Source organism: Athene cunicularia (genome assembly GCF_003259725.1).
Source record: "Athene cunicularia isolate RWA chromosome 3 unlocalized genomic scaffold, athCun1 chr3_part1, whole genome shotgun sequence".
In the NCBI taxonomy this organism is placed as follows: Eukaryota; Metazoa; Chordata; class Aves; order Strigiformes; family Strigidae; genus Athene; species Athene cunicularia.
In genome coordinates this window covers 8,358,572-8,378,699 of record NW_020799097.1, presented here as the reverse complement: position 1 = coordinate 8,378,699, position 20,128 = coordinate 8,358,572, and positions in this window count along the sequence as shown.

Sequence of the window (20,128 nt, the reverse complement as noted above, 5' to 3'; positions counted from 1 at the left end):
AAGTTTAGCTGTTTCCTTACTGGTCTCAGGATTAGAGACCCTAACTTTTGTCTCTTTTCTTTCACTCTCATGAATAGAACATGAAGAGGAGGGGAAGAATGAGTAGTATGAGTCAGTGTACATCATGCCCCCTCTGTTTGACAGGCTGCACAGCCCGTGAGGTATCTGTTGGCTCGAGCTGAAGCAGCAGTATCTTTAGTGCTGACAGTCTTGTATTTCAGTCCTCCAGGTCTACACTGCAGCACACCGGTGTATGTTGGATTCCCCCAACTGAGCAATGCCCTTCTCTGCTTGTGTGTCTCATCGCCATCCCACTCATTCTCCCATGCTGCCTTTATAATGAGTCAAGTTGAATTTCTTTCAAACTTGATCAAAACCCCCTCAAACCCAACCTCCCTCCCCCCAACAAATGTGGCTTCTGCTTCTGGCTGTCATTTTTCAGGTGTCTGAATAGTTGCCGCAAGGCTTTTACTTCTCTCTTCGTTTGTGCTGATTTAAGCTGAACACAGCTGATTTATGAAATATATCCCAAACAAAGTTGGCTGACTAGCAAGGGGTTTTTTTATTCACTTCATGGGAACTTAATTACTGGGGGGTAGGAAGGATTTGGGTGGCTGGTGTTTTTCTGTTCTTATTCAATTTCATGAAAATTAGATCCAAACATAAGTACTGTGAATTTCCTTCACGCTGCAAATTCTAAGAAAATATCACTTATAAACACTGAAACAAACAAATAAAAATGTATCCCTTGCTTGTTTGCTTTGAAGTAATACTTGTTTATAATCAAATGACTCCAGAAGCTGGCAGACTGCTTTAAGAACAACATCAAATGTGATTAAAGAAAATACTCAGTTGGCAACTGTTGGACCTTTATCACAGCTGAGGCTTCTCAGTGCTCCTGAAACAATAGGAGAATGAATAAATAACCATTTTCGGAAAATCTGAGGTGATCGTGTCTGGCCCCATCTTGCCATTCTGCTCAGTGACTTTCCGCATTTCTGTGGTGCCTTTTGCTTGTGTATGTCAGACTTTGTAAAGCTGTACGTATGGGAAAGCTGAGATGCAGAGAGGAGAAGGGATTTGCCTGAGGCTCTTGGATCAAATGTATTCCCAGTTCTGGTGGCAAAAATTGCGAATAGCGCATTTCTCTTTAGACTCAAGTAATCTGTCCTGTAGGCCAGCACTATTTATTTGTGCCTGGGCAGTCTCGAAGGTGGACCTGCCCTTGGGGGTGGGTTGGTGGCTCTCAGCTGCAGCGGGGAGGTGAAGCTTTGCCTGAGCTTTGGACAGGCTGAAGTGGTGATAATAAAGCCACGTCTGCCCAACTGCTAAGGACTCAGTTGGTCTTCTAAAAGTAAAATTTAATTCTGGTATAGCTGTCCATCCTAGTCCTTATAGAATAGATGGACACAAGACAGTGATATCTTATAATTTTTTTCCCTCCAAAGGCAAAGTAGTCCTTCACCTCAAAAAGATTGAGAAATCTTTGTCATATGCTGCCACCACAGGGCCTGTGGCTTTCAACACTTGAATTTTGCCACTTTTTGTGGAATATCTGTTCTTCATTTTGGTTTTACTCTGGTCTGTGGAACACTGTAGGATCCTTAGCAAGACTGTTAATCGGCTCCCATGTGGCTCTGTGATGGCTGGCAGCCCCAGGGACCGTGCCAGGAAGCTGGTGAACACGTTATGCAGCATAGCAGAAAAGAATAGACTGGAGCTCTAGCAGACAAAGTCATGATTTCGAAGCTGAGACTGGTACAGAGTTTTCTGAGCCTGGCAGAGGAGGCAGAGATGGGGATTGCCTCAGAGCCACCTGGGAGTCAACACAGGAGACTTCATGTGAGTAAACCTGGAATTAAAAGCAAAGTTGGCCATGGCTTGTGCCAGCCTCATTGGAGGCTGATGTTCTGTGGATGGTGTAAGTGGCTTAGGCAAGGTGGAAGAGCTGTTCTGCTGAAGGAAAATGCATTTATCTTTGGTTCAGTGTTTATAGGATGCTAGTGTAGATCAGAGCTGCAGGGTCTCAAATTATTGGGTTAGCTGTGCTGATTTTTTAGTGCAAGTAGTTGAATTGGGACACGTACTCCCAGCTGCTTGTTTCCTTAAATGAGATGCTTCGTGTAAGGTTGGGTAGCAGGAGGCAGCAACATTCTGGTTAACTAGAAGAAAGTTGGTAACTCTAATCTGCAATACAACGCAAAGTAATAACCTCTGGCACCAGTGTTATGCAATGAGCTTTGCATTGGTGCAGCAAGTAATGGAGCTGATAGACTTGTGGTAGACTTGGCCCTGATCTGTTACAAGGCTGTCTTGATGGGTAGTCCTTATCCTGTTGCTGTTGGATGGCTGTGGGGATTACTCTGTTGCTCGCAGGTGGATTTTTTTTGGCATGTAAAAACAGCAAGTCATGAGGTAGGAAGATCCTTTTACACTTGGTTCTGGGTGTTAGGCGCCCAGACAGTAGCAATAGCTGTCACATACCTCTTTCTCAGTAACATAGGAAAGTCAAGGCTGTGGTGTGGGACTGAAACTCTTCAGCAGAGGATGTCCTTAGATCATCGAGCTGGGGCTCAGGCCAGGATCAGAGCAGCACTGGGTAATGCTGCTGCAGAGATGAGTGCTATAAGCAGCAGCTATCAGAGCAAATAGGGTGTTGGAAATCTGAAGCACTGTGCAGAAGGGAAGCGTCCATAGAAGGAAAGCGGGATGTGAAGCAAGGAGATGATAGAGCTTTTCTTGTTTGAGTTTAAATGAGAATTAAGAGGATAATCTGCTGTGACAGCTGCCAGATAGCTACTGTACGGCTGCGTTAGTGATGCACCAGTCCTCTCCTAGCACCCATGGCTGCCAGCTGCTGGTAGAGGGATGCAGCTGTGGGTGGGCCAAGTGGAGACATTCCTCCATTTGAAAGAAGGAAGAACTTGGGAAAAGGAGAGCAATTACAGAGAGCAAAATACTTCCTTTCTACTTGAAATAGGGGGCTTTCAGTTAAAAATAGGCTGCAGCGTTGCTTACATAATTCTGAAGACCTTACAGAAAGAAGTACCAACTGAAAAGGTTGTTCATTAATAATCTTTCGGCTGAGAGCTGTTAGGTGCTTGAGCCTTCGAGTTATTCAAATTGTTTTATTTCCATATTTGAAAACTATTGAGAAGGAAATTACTGTCCAGCTATCTTCCAGTTGCATTCTCATGGAGGCTGACCTTGCTTCCAGCATGAGAATGTGTTGCCAATTACCTCCCTTTTTTTTAGTTATTGCTTGCTTTAATTGCCTTATCTCTTAGTTCTTGCTTCGTGGGGGTTTCTCTCCATCAGTCATTAACATACTTGTGCAGGTGGTAGGACAAGTCTTTAAGCTTTGAATAGTGGGTTGTGGCAGAAAACAGTTAAAATACTCAACCGTTTCGGGAAACGTTACTTCCTAACAAACTAGATGGGCCACCTTCTTTTTTACTTTCTGTAACCAAGGCAACCCTGCTGTGGTCTGGTGGGACTTGCTCTGACCTGAGGATCAATAAGTCCCACTTCCCTTTTTGGCTCTTTATAGCTATTGCTTTAGGAGTGAGGAGTCTCTGCTGGCTTTGGTACTTGACTGCCACTTAAAAACTAAACTGAAAGGCTCTAGTAGGGCATCTTTACTTGAAGTGACCTACTTCTTTCATCTGGCAGTGACATCTCACCCAACCAGCAAAGCTGCCTGTGCCAAATTATGTGCTTGTTTGGTAACTCCAGAGTCTAGACCACAATTTTTTCTTAGCATGGAACCAAACACTGGAGTTGGGGTGTTCCTCTATAGTTACCTGCTGCCTGGCAAATAATCCTGACAATGTGCACACAACATCTATCTGTTAATAATTGGTCTACACAAGCTTTCACCTGCATCTCACCTAAGAGACGAAGGTTTGTGCTTTGGACATGAGAAGGGTCAGAGTTTATGCTGTCCTGTAAAAGCTTGTGATTACAAAGTCAACTGTTTGCTTGCTTTTTATGGAGGAAAAAAAAAGCCCAAACAAAACAAATCAGTAGTTCAACACCATAAGAAAGTATCCTTTAAAAACATGTTTGACAGTCAAGAAAAAAAAAAAAAAAAAGCCTGTTACACAGTTGCAAAAGGAAGTGCTGTGTTTTCACAAATGGCTATATGTTAGTGGCTTGTGCCACTTTTGGCAAGTCCAGCAGGTAAATAATATTCTAAGCAGTGGTGGAATGCAGGGCAATAATAGGGAAACTCCCACTGATGGAGACCTAGCTTAAACTGTTTAAAGACTTAAACTGGTCAGATCTCTTAAGTCAGAGAAAAATGTTGAGATGCGTTAGTTTACAGTAAGGGATGTCCTTATGAATCCCACTGGACATCTTTAGTTTGAGAAGAAAACCAGCAGCACAGGTAGATACCAAATCTGTTTCAAAGAGCTGTTAGTCCCACTGGGAAGATGCCTGAACCAAAAACTTTTCCAGCACCATGAAGTACCACTGATGGATCCTTCCCCAGAAAGAGATTCAGGAGTAGAAAATGTGGTTCAGCATCAGGCAAGTTTGAGGTATTTTACTATTCTTTCATAACTTCTAGTGACAGAGGGCAGCCAGTCTTTGCCTATATCAGTTGGTTTTGGGCTGTTTTTTTTTTTTTCTTTGAAAAAAAATAGTAGCATTGGGAAAAAAACATAATAGCATGAGAGAGGGTTCAGCACTTCTGCAAAACAGGCAAACTAGTTTGTTACAAAGTATCATAATTAAAGGCAAACTACAGTTGTCAAAATAAATGAACAAAACACAGTTTATGGTACATTAACTTGTTTGCTTACTTGCACGTAACCAAATTCTTTTGGATTAGCAATTGGTCTCCCACTCATTAGTGAGTGTTAATTAGATTCTATTGTGATACTTATTGGCAAATTTGAGAGCGGGGAAAGAACACAAAAATTGTTGGGACTGGGACCAATATGCTGCTAAGCGCTGGTTAGCTTGATCTGAATTTAAAGGCATAAATTAAGCTTTCCTTCATGACAGAGGAGAACCAGCTGCCTGCAACCTGCCAGGACAGCAGTGAACTTGCTGTTGTGTTGTCAGTCACAGCCCAGTTGCTCTGTGATTCAAGTTTGATTTTTTCGGAAAATGTCAGAGGTATTGCAGAGACCCTCTTGTGCTGCCAGACCCGGGCCACGGTCTGCCTCTTGCCTTTCCCTGTCATGCTGGGAGGTAAGGGGTACAGCTCAGCCATTTTCATGTTCCACCCGTTGGAGCTGCAGCTGCCCACGCTGTTACTCATAGCTTTCCCAGAAGATAGAAGATGAAATTGGGGTGAGTCTTGCCAGTTCCTTCACTGTCTGTGAGGCTGGGAATAGCATTAGTGAAAACTGACCGTAGAAGAAATTCTCATGTTGCTGTTGGGAGAGCTAATGTCTGTGTCTGAAGCATTTCCATGCTACCAACATCGGGAATGCAGCACTTGTTTGTGTCACAGCCACAAGCTGAATCCCCGTAACAGAGGAGGCTTCTGCGTCAGTGTGAAGGTGGCAGGGGTGGGGTTCTTCCCCCTCTGTATCAAGGAGCTTTCCCTCTTGACTGGTGAATTTAATGAGTAAGAGTTACAGGGAAGAAACTGTAATTCTTTGAACTGTTTTGATCAGATGTTAGCACTTTGCAGTTCCACATCTGTGTCTTCCTAGCTATCTCGGCGAGGTTTTTTTTGGATAGTAGTAACACAGATCATGTCACTCTTTTCTTGCTTCACCAAGCAGGACTCAAATGAGGAGGTCAGTTACAGTGATAACCAGCCAAAGAGCCTCAGAGTTTTTTAGCCAAGAAAAGACCACAGTGGCAAAGATAAACTGATGAGGTGACATAGCAGAAGCTCCTTAGTGTTTCTAGCATCCAGGATGACAAGGAAGAAGCCATTTTGTCCTTGTACCTGAATGTTAATTCTTCATCTTAGGTAGCAGGTAAAGACCTTGCTCCTCTCTTTGTGAAGCACTTGTTGATCGGTCTCCTGTGTTTGGCATAGACATTTGTAGCATCTGTGGTCAGAGGTGTATTCCTTTATATTGTCTTAGTAAGCCTGGCACAAAGTTGGTGCTTTCCTGTATACTCTTAATCTTGTCTGGAATGTGCGTCTAAAATTTATTCTAAATTTTGTCCCCAAACTCTATCTAAAATATGATTGGCATATACATTTGGTGATTTATTTTTTTAAAGAAATTTCTTTATCTAGAGAAATATGATAAAACCAGATTGAAGGAGTTGGTTATGCTTGGTCTCCAGTGCTCCATTAACTGTATTGCTGGCAAGTTTGGAGGGTTACAAATAGTTGTCTTTCATGCTGAACTCCTTATTTTCAGGGTATTACAACTTCACTCTAAAATGCTGAAGGACTTCCAGTGGTTTTAGAAGAGACACAAGTTAATTTTAGAACCTGTGGTAAAGCAGATTGATTAGTAACTTGGGATAGCTAGAGCATGAAGAGCGATGGGCTGTCATAGCTCTCTGGAAGAGTCATCTGTGTCTAACTGAACTGGAGATGATGTCATATCTCAAGCCACTCTGTGATCACTGAAGAGTATGGGGATGGATTTTCCCTTTGTTGTCACAGGGAATCATCTGGGTCAACTCCAGACTGGAACTTGTCCCTTTTTGGTCTCTGGCTGAGAATTTTTTCAGGCATGCTGGAGATATGGTTCATTTAGCAAGGCTTATCAGCAAAGCCAAGTGCTGTGTTAAAGTTAATATTCCTGTGTGAGAGACGATTTCTTGCATTATTTCCAAGTGAGTATTTTTATTTTGCTGTGATGGCCAGCACTTAACTGTGTGTCTAGTTGCCAGGTCAGCTAAGCTAGGCTCATGAAGCATCTTTGGTTACACAGTTCTGAATGCTTGAATGCTGAGCTGTCAGGTGTGTTGCCAACCGTCAAAATACAAAGATTCAAATTGGATACCTTTGTACAGAATACACTTCATAAGACTAGCACTCAGGTCCTTGAGAAATTGGTTAGAGGAACAGTTAGCTATGAGTTTCTTGCACTATGCTGTGAAAACACTGAAGCTACTGAATTTTGGTCCAGTCAATAAGCAGAAGGGTAGAGATGAGACTCCTCTAAGGTATGCACTCTAGCATCAGCCTTTTGGCAACACTTGGACTCAGCCAGGATTCTGTTTTTTTTCTGCCTGTCATTGAGAATTAGACATGGATAAGGCAAGGGGTAACAGCTTTAAACTGAAAGAAGATGGGTTGTAATGTAGATGTAAGGAAGAAGCTCTTCACAGTGAGGGTGGTGAGACACTGGCACAGGTTGCCCAGAGAGATTGTGACTGCCCCCTCCCTGGCAGTGTGCAAGGCCAGGTTGGACGGGGCTTGGAGCAACCTGGGCTAGTGGAAGGTGTCCCTGCCCTGGCAGGGGGGTTGGAACTAGGTGATCTTTAAGGTCCCTTCTAACCCAAACTGTTCTATGATTGAAGAGGAGCATAATTGCAAGAGTTTTATATTGGGATTATTCTAATAAATGTCATTGGAATTCAAGATTCCTAAAACCATTCACTAGGGGCACATCAGTTCCTATCTTGATCTAGTTGCTAGGATTTTTAAGCTGACTTTATTCTGTGTAAATAAAAACCAAAACTGAGACCAAACTGATTTTGAGGAAATTATTTGACCCTGTAGAATTGAGCAGAGTGATGCTGGCCTTCTAAAATTTTGCTTTCAACCTCTGTACCAGGAATATCAAGTTGGGACTTTTCCACAGTCATTTAAATCTTGCTGTGTGCTTTGAATTTATCTGCAGGAGTGCGTGGCATGTTCTTCCCTTTCTACCCTCTCCCACAACTTTTTATTTTTACATGATTGTGCCCTATTGGATATAAAATAAACATACTCCCCCCAGAAGGCTCTGCAATGCAAAGAAGAATAGAGATCTGCCCTTCCCATGGTGACAGAATGCCTAAATAAATAGTTGCCAGTGTGAGCAAAGAAGCTGGAGTAATGGTAGTTGAACCACTAGGAAATATATTCAAAGAGCTATTGGTATTAGAAGAAAATCAGCTAACAGTAAGTCTGCCCCTTCCTAATATTGCATGGTGGGTAGAAGGGAAATATTTATCAATTTTCCACTCTTCCCCCCTCCATTATTTGATTTGAAAATTCTTATTGAGTGGCATAAGGGGATTGTCATCAACCAGGTATGCAACTAAAAGTATTTTTTCCACCCAGTAAAACAACTTTTATATTTGTCCCTTCACTTTCTAGTACTGAAAATAGCCACCTTTGTGCAGAAGGTTGAAGAGTACTGCAATATGAGATCTCGCTTTCAGAAAAATGTGTGCTTTTCTTCTAAAGAAAGCAGTAAAAGGATTTGTTTTGGGTGTTAAATATGTCAGCATTGTAAAGAGCCAGCAACCCACTTTGTTTTTAAATGTTTAAATAATTGTTCGTATGCTATGCCTTCTTAAATTATGATTAATTATACAAGTCACAACTTGGTAAGAACCAACCCATGAATGAAATATTATATTCAGGGATTTGTTTTTCTACTTTTTTAAAAATTGGAGTTGTTTTTAATTTTTTTTTTTTTAAAAAAGGCTGGCTAAAAGGCCAGCTGGCATTATTACAGAGTAATATGGGAGAGCTGTGAGCGTCGAGGAGGCACAGCGTGACGGAAGGCAGCCAGAAGGATTAAGGTATCTTAGAACTTCTTTGCCGCAGGCTTAGTCTGGTGGCAGAGGGAACGCGTAATTCCTGCCTTATTTTATTTGTGTTGTGAGTGAGGGAAGGGGTTGGAGTTTTGCTGCTGCTGTTTGCGGGGTGGAGGCAGTGGAGCTGGCAGCGGGCTGTCATGGAAGTACAGATGGAAAAAATGGGAGGGATGTTTTAGGTCACCTTTTTTCTAAAGCTGCTATCCTGTGGGTCTGTTGGCATAAAAGGATAGTGAACAGGGCCATTCAAGTGTCAAAGGTCTCCGGGGAGGATTTGGAGTAATAAAAGTGCACACCGCTTGCGCACACCGGTTCAATATTAGTGCTGGGTTGGCAGAACTCTGCAAATACCTCAAAGTATTTTCACTGGACATTCAGGGATTACTGTTGCCTCCTATCTTAGACAAACGTCCTATTTAACCTGTAAGAGGATAGGCTACCTTTTCTTTATGCCCAGCTTTTTTTTTTATAAGCAACAAAATAAAGCTGTAGGTATTGTAGGTATTATACCTGAGATTTGTTGTTGTGGAGATTCAGGGGTGAGACTTGTCTGGATTGAGATTCAAACTCCAGCAATGTTAGTCTGCTTCAGGACTTGGTTTTATATTGCAGGCATCATTGATACCAAGTTGATGTGTGTATACACACATTTACATGCTTGTATATACACGTATATGTATTTATGGATGTGTATTGCTATATATATATTTACTGAAGGCCCACAGAATTAATAAGAAAAAAAGACTCGAACTCTCTTGCAGAATTTTTCAGGTTTATTCTAAGAATCCAGGTGTGAAGTTGACAGTATCACTTTAGGACTTGCACTGACGGTATCTCTTAAATACTTCCCGTATTAGGTTTTAAAACATAAGTACTTGTGCCTCTTATCTTATGCGGCCACTGTTCTAGGAAAGAAAATCAACATTCTTTGTAGCTATTTTACTTTCAAGGTATTGAGCCCTTGTGCCCTAATCTCTCTCAGAAGGGATTGTAGGAAGTGAAGTGCTGTCTTGCTGCCTGTATTTAAATCCTCTTTGAGAACTTTTAATCTTTTTTTATTTAATATTTTTAAGTCAGTTTGCAGCACAACGCTACTCGCAACTGCAGAGAGACTTACGTTTTCGGAAGGTGAGCACAACCTGTTTCATGATGATTGAGATCTGGATGTTGGTATATTTAGTAAGCCCTTAGGACAGGTTGGCTGAACCTTAGGAACAGCCCTTAAATACGCATGCATTCACCTCCTGTAAAGCTGCTTGTACTTCTGGCAATACCTTGTTCACACTGGGTATACCAAAAGGCTTAATGCTGGCATTACATAGTATTGGGTTGACTAACATTATTGCTTTAGCTGCTCTGGAGTGGACTAAGCTAAATGCTACCCAACCCTTCCAACACTGTTTACAAAAGTAATTTGAGGAAACTTTAGCTCTCTAACAGGCAGTAGGCACATCTTGAAATGGTGGCAGAGGAGCACAGTTGCAGAGGAATACTGTAATTCTTTCCGTTCTGACTTTGGAATTCCTTGGGGTTTGCCTTACTGTGGTCAAACTCACCTGAAAGAAAATCTTTTTTCTTTCCTGTATTTCTGGAATATTCCTGAATTTGAGCCTTGAGTGTTTTATTATGCTTAATTTCTAGGTCTGAGGTTTTTGAGTTGTGGGTTACTGTTTGTTTTTTCAATTCATGTCACTTGTTATGTGGCAAAAATATTTTTGTTCTTATGTATAGCCTTATAGCTTCTTAAAATTATCTAAGCATCATTTTTGTGATTCGACTGGCCAAAAACATAAACAGCAAATGCTTTTATTAATTATTTTTTTTCTTCTTTGTTAAATTGCCATAATTATTGCAAGATGAGCCTACACTTTAGCAAGAAGAGGAAGAAAATTGCAGTTGGCAAGATTAAAGCCTAGTCTGAAGTGAGTGTTGATAAGATAGATTTGAAGAGGGAGGCCATGTTGTTACTGTGGCACTTAAATCTCTCTCCCAAAACAATTGCATGTAAAGCTCCACCTATGTGGCTAATCATGTTTGCATTGTTGAACAGTTCCATAGCACAGCAGTGCTCGAGGTGCTGCTTTAGATTAGATTAGCTGCATACTGTGTTGAATAGATAGCGTTTTGAGTAACAATGTGTCAAATGATACAGCCAGTGTAAAGCATCTGAAGCAGCATCTTTTACTCTCTTCCCTCTGCCTTACCCAAACCTGCAGGCCTGTCTCCAGGAGGCTATTTAAACTCATTAGAGTCAACAGTTTAGTAGAGCTGACCAGAAAAGGTGATCTGAAAATATTTTTTTTCTCTGTTGGAAAGGCAAGACTTTTACTTACAGAAAAATAATAATTTTAAAAAGCAGCGGTAGCTAAAATTCACTTTGTCTCTTACAAAGAGAACACATCTCTCTTTCTGTTGCACGGTAATTTTGTGATCAAGACCTGGATGTACAGTCCTGCATAGACTAAAATCTAGAAGTAGGTTATTAAAGAGAAGAAATGTTTTTCTTGTCTAGATGCTTAAGTCCTAATTATAGATTTTTTTTTTATATATAGACAGCAAGGGAGGTGGTACAATATGAGAAGGGTGCACTTCTGTTCATGAAGCAGTAGCATGTGCTCCTGGGGGTATGTCTTTCTCAGATGGCTGATAGGAGGATGTTGGTGAGTTTGCACACCTATTGTCAGAGCATGTCTGGAGTCTTGGCAGAGTGTGGATGCCTGTGGTATAGAGGCAAAACAAAATACACAGGTGTAGCAGTGTGCATTGCTGGTGAGTTTGTTTTTAAAGCACAAGTCTCTATGCTGCTTATTTTGGGGGTTTTTGAAAAACTTACTAAAATTGGTTTGGAGGAAGAGATGCCTTTTAGACCACTTAAATAGCTCTACAGATTGCAGCTCAGATGGACAACTGCCACCAGTTTTCTTCTTAGTACATTCAGTGTCATGACTCAGGCAAGCAGATAGTCAATTATTAATGACTTATCTACAAAGAAAAATAATTAAAAACAAACCCAAAGCAATAGAGCACTTAATTAAGAGTTAGTGGTGGAGTTTCTACTGTCTCTTAATGGAAAGCTTCCAAGAACTTTATCTTCCAGAAAGAGTACCTGCTTCAGCCTGCCTGATTAAAAATGCTTCCCATGTAAACCAGAAGTTGGATCATACTTTTAGGCAGGCAAATAAAGTTATTGATTGGACACTAATTGGAGTTCTGCACAGTGGAAGGGAGCCTGTACATATTTCAGAGACTAGTGTTATATTGTACATGATCCCAAGAGCAGCTTATAGGAGGCCTAAGGAAACTTTGTCCTAGACATGAGTTAGACATTTTGGTCCTCTGTCTGTTATGGCATCTCTTGGTATCCTGTTGATTGATGAACTCCACCAGCCATCTAAGCAATGTCAATGTTACTGTCCTTGCTGTAGTACCATAGATTTTGTTGATGCCCATCCCTTTTCTGTCTTCAAAAACAATCAGTAGCAAATTTTCCCCCAAATAGAAGGGAGTGCCAAGTTTTTTAAGTAGAACTTAAGTTTTCTGAAAATAGAGGTTAACAATACTTACTTGTAAGGTAAGATATAAATCTGTCGTGGAAGAGCTGTGTATGCAATATGTGCAAACAGGTCTGTTCATCTCTCCAAGAAGTCACATCCAAGCTGGCTTCTGCCTCCTGCCCTGCTTCTCTGGCGTTTCCTTCCCCAGCAGCTCTCTGAAGCAGAGTTGGGAGAACACAGCCCTACCAACTCTTTTAGCAATAAGACTTGTATGAATAAAAAGTTGTCTGGGTCTTGGGAATTAAGTGATCTTTGTTCATGGGACCAGAGACCATGATCAGATGCTTGGGGGGAAAAAAAAAAATCAACTCACTGCAGCTGAATTGAATTTCTAAAGGTGTTTATTTCCTCACATCTGTCTTGCTGTCTGGTTTTGTGTTGCTGTATGCTTGCTGCTTTCCTTCTGTGTCTTCCTCCCTACCCTGTGTTTCTGTGGCTTATCTTTCCACAGTAGTGCGTGGTATAGACTGTTCTTGCTTCTGCAGTCCTGTTGTCCTGTTCACCTTCCATCAGTGAATGGGTCTGTAGTTACTGAGGGTGCATAAACAGCAAGCATGTTAAGTGTCTAAATGTAATTTAGTAGCTTGAAGAAAGGAGCAAAACCAGCAGGATGTGACCAACAACTACTTTGCAAACCGAATTGGGTGAGTGTTATGTTAAATCAAGTCACTGTCCTTTCTCTTTTTTTTTTTCTTGTCTTAAAGTGCTGGCAGTTTCAGTACTAGAGGGTTGTATTTTCCCTGTAGTCCTCTGTATTCTGTGTTGGCTGACAGTAACTAGCTGATAAGGTAAATGATCTCGAAGTCCTGTCCTCATGTCATTACTGTCTGTGGTGTTTTTGTTTCTCCTTTTCCCCTCAAGACACAATACACTGGAGGAGGGCTTTAATTTAATTACTTGGTAAGAAGAGTCAGTGAATGGTCACTCCAGATCTTGCAGAGGGTTTTAACCTACAACTTGTTAGCATGGCTCAAGATGGAGCGATCAGTGAAAACGGAGGAGGCAGCCTTTTACAATCAGTGCAATCATCTGCTTTAATTATGTTACTTTATGTTCCCTATACAGAAGTAAGTAGCCAAAATTAAATTTTATAAGGAAGCTGTTAATGAATCTTAAGTCACTCAATTTCTGCCTTTTCAGTTAAATTAGAGATAATAAATAGCCAAAACCTTGGCAGCGCCTGTGCTAAAACTTGTCTCCGGCTGAACTGTGCTTCCTCAGAGAATTAATGAGCAGAAAAATTATTTAAGCTGCAAGTTTTCAGTCCTTCCTGCTTGAGTTGTGTGGGTGTCAGAGGCTGGATGGTGGCGTGATGTCCTTTAGATGGATGGGCAGGAGAACAGCGCTTCTGAGATGTTGGGCCCTTTCTGCTTTGCATCAGTGATGGGCCCAAAATCAGTAGCAGAGAACAACTGCAAAAGGGAGAGTTAAGTCTTAAGTGTCATCCATACCTGCAAGGTGACTGACAGCAGTGGTATTATGACATTCATGTTTATGTTGCCTTTCTGATTCCTTGTTCAGTGTGTTTAGTTAATGAAGCTTTATTTTTTTCTGAAGGCTCAGTTTACCCCAGACTTCTGGCACATGCAGGACGTTGGCTGCCACAGGTAGCAGAGCAACAATCTTCTGAGTGACTTTGTCAGACGACACATTGCATTGGCTTTCCACAAGCTAAGATATCTTGGTATTTTTTCTTTTTGATTTTACTCTAGCTATTCTTTGAAACTTAGGTATTGATCTGTCAAAACCTGTATGCTCTGAGTTTCTGGAAACCACCTTTGATGGGAAAGCTGAACAGGGCTGTTCCTGCTGCTATGTGCATCTTGTCATAGGCATCTTGTTGACTAAAATGTGGCCCTCTTGAGAACAGGAAAGACAGGCGTGTTCTCCCTCCCTTGAGGCAGATGAATACCTTCTGACACTTAACTTACTTAACACAATGCACAAATACACAGTTAGTATCATTCCTGACACACCTAATTACCTTGAAATAGCAGATAAAAATCTCTTTTATACTGACTTTACCAAAAATATTTTTGTTGCAACTTTGATTTATAAGGTGCCTTTTTTCTGAGGTGTTTTTAAGCTAACATATTCAATAAGTGCAGCTGAATTGTTTGTAATAGAGCTTTGAAAAGGGATTGTTGATTATTATACCCTTAAAACTGCAAGATAAACTTTGGTCCATTTAAGAAATTCATGTGGATGTTAGAGAGCAGTCCAGCTGAAAGTGTGCGGTGTGGCTGCTCCTTTTCATATGTAGGATGTTTATCAGTGTGTTGGGAGGTTGCGTGGGCATTATTTTTTTGGTCTCTGTGTTTCTGTTACTGAATGTTAGGAAGCTTAAGGAAAATATCATCTGCATTTTTAACCTTGCTGAACAGCCAGCCTGCTCTGAAGCTCCTGATTAGTGCAGAATTTGATCAGAAAGCGTGATTGAGAGTAGCAGCTTGTCACTGTGTGTGATTAATGACAGCTCCACCTGCCATAGAGCTTCCTAAGTGGTAACAGCAATCCAGACTGGAGTGTTCTCTTCACTGAGTTGCAATTTAGGTTGCAGATTTATTCCCTCATCTTCTCCCCCCTCACCCCAAGAGTGTGAAGCTGAAATAAATGATCAGAAATACCTGTAAAAATTCAGGATTATAACAGCAAACTGCTGGCTAATGTGGTGAAATTGTGACGCAAAGAGCAGTGCAGACATTGGTGGTTTTAGTTGTGGGTAAATAGAATATATAAATAAATATGCTGTGCTGCTCCCAAAATAGGTACTGCTAGTGCAAGATGCTACACAGAATTAGTTCAGGTGCATTCACCGTACCCATGCAGGCAGTCCAGTCCCACTGGCTATCCAGGCTCCTGTGACTTTCAGGCTAGTTCTGTACTAATTCTCAGTAAGAACTCTTACTACTTTTTTTTTTGCATTTATTTCTCAGTACATAAGTCAAAATTTAACATCTGCTCCCCAGCACCACTCCCTGCTAAGCTCCTGTTTGGTTTATGCTCTGACCAAAGCCTGCACGGCAGTAGGAGCAAGCTTGTATGTCCTGTCTGGCTTTTGAGAGCAAACCAGTCTGGTACTATATCTGGAGAAATAAAGGTACCTGGAATATATTTCTTAGTTGATGATTTCTGCATGAATGAAGTCTTGCAGATATACTTAGTCATCTTGATTGATCTCACCATTATTATTCTGGAGCAGAGTCTTTTACATTGCTATTTGTGCAAACCACAGACTAGGTTAGGGACCTGCCTGGGGAAAGCATGTATCTCTCTAATTGGCAAAGAAATTAAACCTTTACTAGAAATCAAGCTATGAGTCTCACTAGGGGTAAGTAATGTGCTTCAAAATTGTGTATCGGTGAGAGCCTGCTCCGTTGTTCTGATGCCTCGGGTAAATGCTGTACATAAACGATGCTTACAGTTTTGTAGCTGACAGATCTCAAAAATACTTTAAAAAAAAAATAAAATTTTCTGGCTTTCAGCACTTGCTGCAGGTGGTTTGTCCTAGTAAAGGTGGCAATGGGCATGGTGATGCACAGGGTAGTAATAATGTCTTGTGGTAGGAACCACGGACAGGCTGGGAATGGTCTGTAGCAGTGCTGGAGGTCTGGAAGAATTTGAGAGGTAGCCATGGTGGATTGCGAGGGTGACTCAAGCATATTCTAGCATTGATTGCCTTTCTTAAAATAAAAGCTGCTTACATTTGTGGCAGTGAGGGTGGGATTCGTCTCCCCTTACTTCAAACATCTAAGTTTAAGCTCCTTGCCCCAGGGTGCCTACACAGTCAGGAGAAAGAAATAGACTGCCCTCTGAACGTGCCTGTTCTGAATATTGTAGGTGCTGAGCTTAGCCAGGGTTAGCTTCTCTCTTGGCCGGTTTGTGCTTCTGACTTGTTCCCTTATTGTTAACCTCATGAAGGTCAACATGGCCAAGTGTAAGGTCCTGCTCTGGGGTTGGGGCAGTCACCAGCATCAGTACAGACTGGGTGATGGACTTGGGGATATAGCTAGATGAAAAACGCTGCGGGCTGGCAGTGTGTGCCTGCAGCCCACAGAGCCAGTTGTATCCTGGGCTGCCAGTTGTATCTGGGGCCCTTGACATAAGGGGGACATGGACCTGTTGGAGCAGGTCTGGAGGAGGGCCACAAAGATGATCGGGGGCCTGGAGCACCTCTCCTGTGAGGACAGGCTGAGAGCTGGGATTGCTTAGCCTGGAGAAAAGGCTCCAGGGAGACCATATTGTGGCTTTTCAGTGCTTAAAGGATGCTTACAAGAAAGATGGAGAGAGGCTTTTTATCAGGGCCTGTAGTGACAGGATGAGGAGTAACAGTTTTAAACTGAAAGAAAGCAGATTTAGATTGGACATATGTAAAAAATTTTTTACAGTTCTGAGAAAAAAGTGGCTCAGAGAAGACTACTTTGGTTTGTGGTTGCACTTGATGTAGGACTGCAGTTGCATTCATTACATACTCAGCCTGAAATTCAGACCTGGCTGCTTCTGTGCTGCTGCTTGCTTCCAGTGATCCTCCTCAGTGCTCTCTGCTGGGTAAAAGCTTGACACTTAATTTTAAACAAAAATATCAATTTCCAGTGCTCCTATTTTGAATGCAACAGGAGAGAGTGTGTGCATAAATACTTCCTCTGGCTTGTACCTCTGTCTGCAATATGAATTAACATCAGTGTTTTGCCTTCAAAAAAAAAAAGTTACCATACTGTTACACGCCAGTATGACAACCTAATAGGACCATTGCATCCAACTCTTCCTCTCTACTTACTGCAGGGAAATGCTATCAATTTAGCTAAGGGGGAAGCCAAATATTGTAACTTGCAGTATTTGTATTTTGGCAGGCTAGTATGTCTACAATATATGGGCCTGCCTGTCCCTATTTTTTTGGTTTCAGGAGATGATACACTAGTTATTTCCTTTTCTTATCCTTGCCATGGAGTCTAAAGAACAATATCTCTTAAAATGCAAGCATCGAATGTAACATCTGGAGAAATACTTGATCTGACTTGCTTAAAAAATGTGCATTTGTGGGGAAGGAAGTGCTAGAAACTGGATGTTAGGAATTTTTATGGTGCTTTTATTTATAGGTTGACATCACTAAGGATATGAGCACATCAGCTCATCCTTTGATTTGAGGTGTTACCGAAGTATTTTTGTCCCTAATTGAATTTGGTGCCAGCAGAGAGACTGTGGCTTGGCTCAAAATCCCACAGACCTTGCTAAAAGGGGCAGTGAGAACCCAGTTCTACTGAATCTTGAGTCATGTTTCCTACTGAGTTGTTTAGAAACAGGACACAACTTCTTGAGTATGCAGAGGAGCATGGCTTTGTTGGTCCTGACAAAGTCCAAGTGATCCTGGCTGTCACCAAGGCCGGGTAATAGTATTATCTGGCCTGTGGCAGCTCACTGAGCAAGACACTCTCTTGCAGGGTGTCTAGAGAGTTGGAAGAAAGCAGTGTAAGACTTACCTTATTCCCTGCAAGCTAAGAGGATACAGCTAGGTACTTGCCTTGCTGACACATGGTGACTTGTTATGGTGTGATGACTGGATCAAGAATCTGAGTGATCAGAAAAATTAAGTCGTTTATACTGCAAGGCTAATAATAATTTTATAAGTGGTGTGGAACTGGTGGTTGTGAGTTTTCATTTCTGGGTATTTCAGTTTGAGCAGTTGTGCAAAATGAATTATATTTATTTAGTTGACACCGAAACATATTCCTGGTCTGTAATTTTGCTCTCTCTTTCCTGATACATAATTCAGTTACTGCCTTAAAGGCAGAAGGAGCTTTAAGTGTACTGTTGTTTACTTGTATCAAAGAAGAATTTTACCTGCTGACCTATGAAGGACTCTTAAGATAAAGTTAGTTTTGCTGTGCACAGAATGCTGTTAAACAGATAAATCTAAACAGAATGAATCTGTACATTGTGAAGTCCAAGTGATGTGCAGAGAATGTAGCATAAGCCTATGTTTAAGCTGCAAAATAAAAATTAAAAGCCCTTGGTAAAATTGCTTAGCCTATAACTCAGAGACCAGATGCTTAGGCTGTTTAAGAAGCAAGAAAATACTTGCTTTAGTTTCTAGAAAGTGGAAGACCAGTATTATCCTAACTGCTGTCAGAAAAGTGAATGCAAAAAGGTGATGTCTGGCTCAGCAGGTCCTTTCTAGCCTGTATTTCAGGGTCTATTTTTCTTATTTTATTTTATTCATTCCTCCTGATGAATGCTTTTGCTCTTGTTGGTTTTGCAGAGCTAGCAGAGTGTTGATCAAGGGGGGCTGGCAGATGCAGCAATTGGAATTATCAACTGCTTTGCCAAATTCTGCATTGCTGACAGCTGTGCAAGCCCATTGGGGACACTGGGAATGTGTACATGTCCCTGTGCATGGGCTTGGCCTGTGGTCCCAGTATTACTGGTAGTGATGGGCAATGAAAAAAGAGTCCAGAATGACTCTGGAGTGTATTGCAGGGTTGGCAGGTGGGAATGTTGGGAGAACATCTTTTATTTGCAAACTGAGACTTGAGATAAAATCATGGAAATACAGTAAATCTGGAATATCACAGGGCCTCTTAAAGTCCTTTTTTACCACCTCTTCCCATTCCCCTCCATATCCCCTTAAAGGAAATCTTGTTTTCAGTCCACTTAGAGGAGAGCTGCTTGCTTGGAGTATGGGAGTGAAAAAAGGAAAAAGCTAAAACTCTAGTTTCTTGTATATGGAATATTCCATTTTGTGAAAATTACCTTAAACTGGTAAGGCTGTGGAACAAGCTCTCTGAATTCAGGCCATTTTGTGCCTTAAAGGCTTTTCCCTCAAGAAGCAAAGAAAATAATAAAAATAAACCCAGCCATCCACTTAAATATTGGCATTTTGAAAATTTAGGCATAGCAATTAAACAGAGCCCCTTACTCCTTTTATTTTTTTCTGTCTATTCTAAACAAGCCCAAAGCACTTTCCAAGCTACAAATGGAGGTCATACAACACAACCCAGTCCCTGTGGTCATTAGCCAGAAAACTGAAATACAGATGTCTCTGGGGCAAAACAAAGTAGTTTTTAAGTAGGACACAACTTTAGGACAAGAAAACGATGTCACTGAGCTGAGCTGAAATTTTCAAGGTAACTAAAGAATTTGAGCCCTTAGGCTCTAATTTTAAGGGTCTTTAGACAGCTAGCAAATGCAGTCTTAAGTATATATTTGTTGTTGTATTTACATCTGTTCTCAGTGCTCCCTTCTTGTCCCATCTCCCCTTCAATACATGGGGTTTAGTTTGTAGCATCCCATTTTGAAGTTGTTATTTAGAAATTCTGTTCTTCCATTAAAATGCTACAGGAAGGTTAAAGGACTTTCTCTTTGGCCAAAGCATAGGATTTTTTTTTCTTAACCTGGATTAATTTAATTGCTGTGACAACCAAGGAAATAAAATAATCCTACAGAATTTCTCGAAAGGGAGGCATAAACAGAGGCTTTGAAAGCCTACATTTTGATTGGAAAAGAAAGCACCTTATCAGGCTGTGATGGTTGATAGGTGTTCACAGTACTTTGACAGCAAATGCTATAAACTGTAGAAAAACATAAGGAAAGTATTGGGGGTTTTAATAATTAGTATTTTTTAAGACACTTTTGCTAGATTTCAACATTTCAGATAAATACAGTTCCATGACATCACAAATATTTAGCTATAGCAATTATGATTGCTTCCTTTTTTTAACTTTAGCCCCTGCTAATGGTATCCTACGGGTTGCAGAATAGCACCCGAGGATGTGACGGGGAATATTTCCAGTCAAAGCTTCATTCAGAGAAGAGTTATTATTTGAGGTCTGCGTATTTTGTAAAACTTAACTGTGTTGCTGTGAACATGGGATTTCTAGCCATCTTCCCATTCT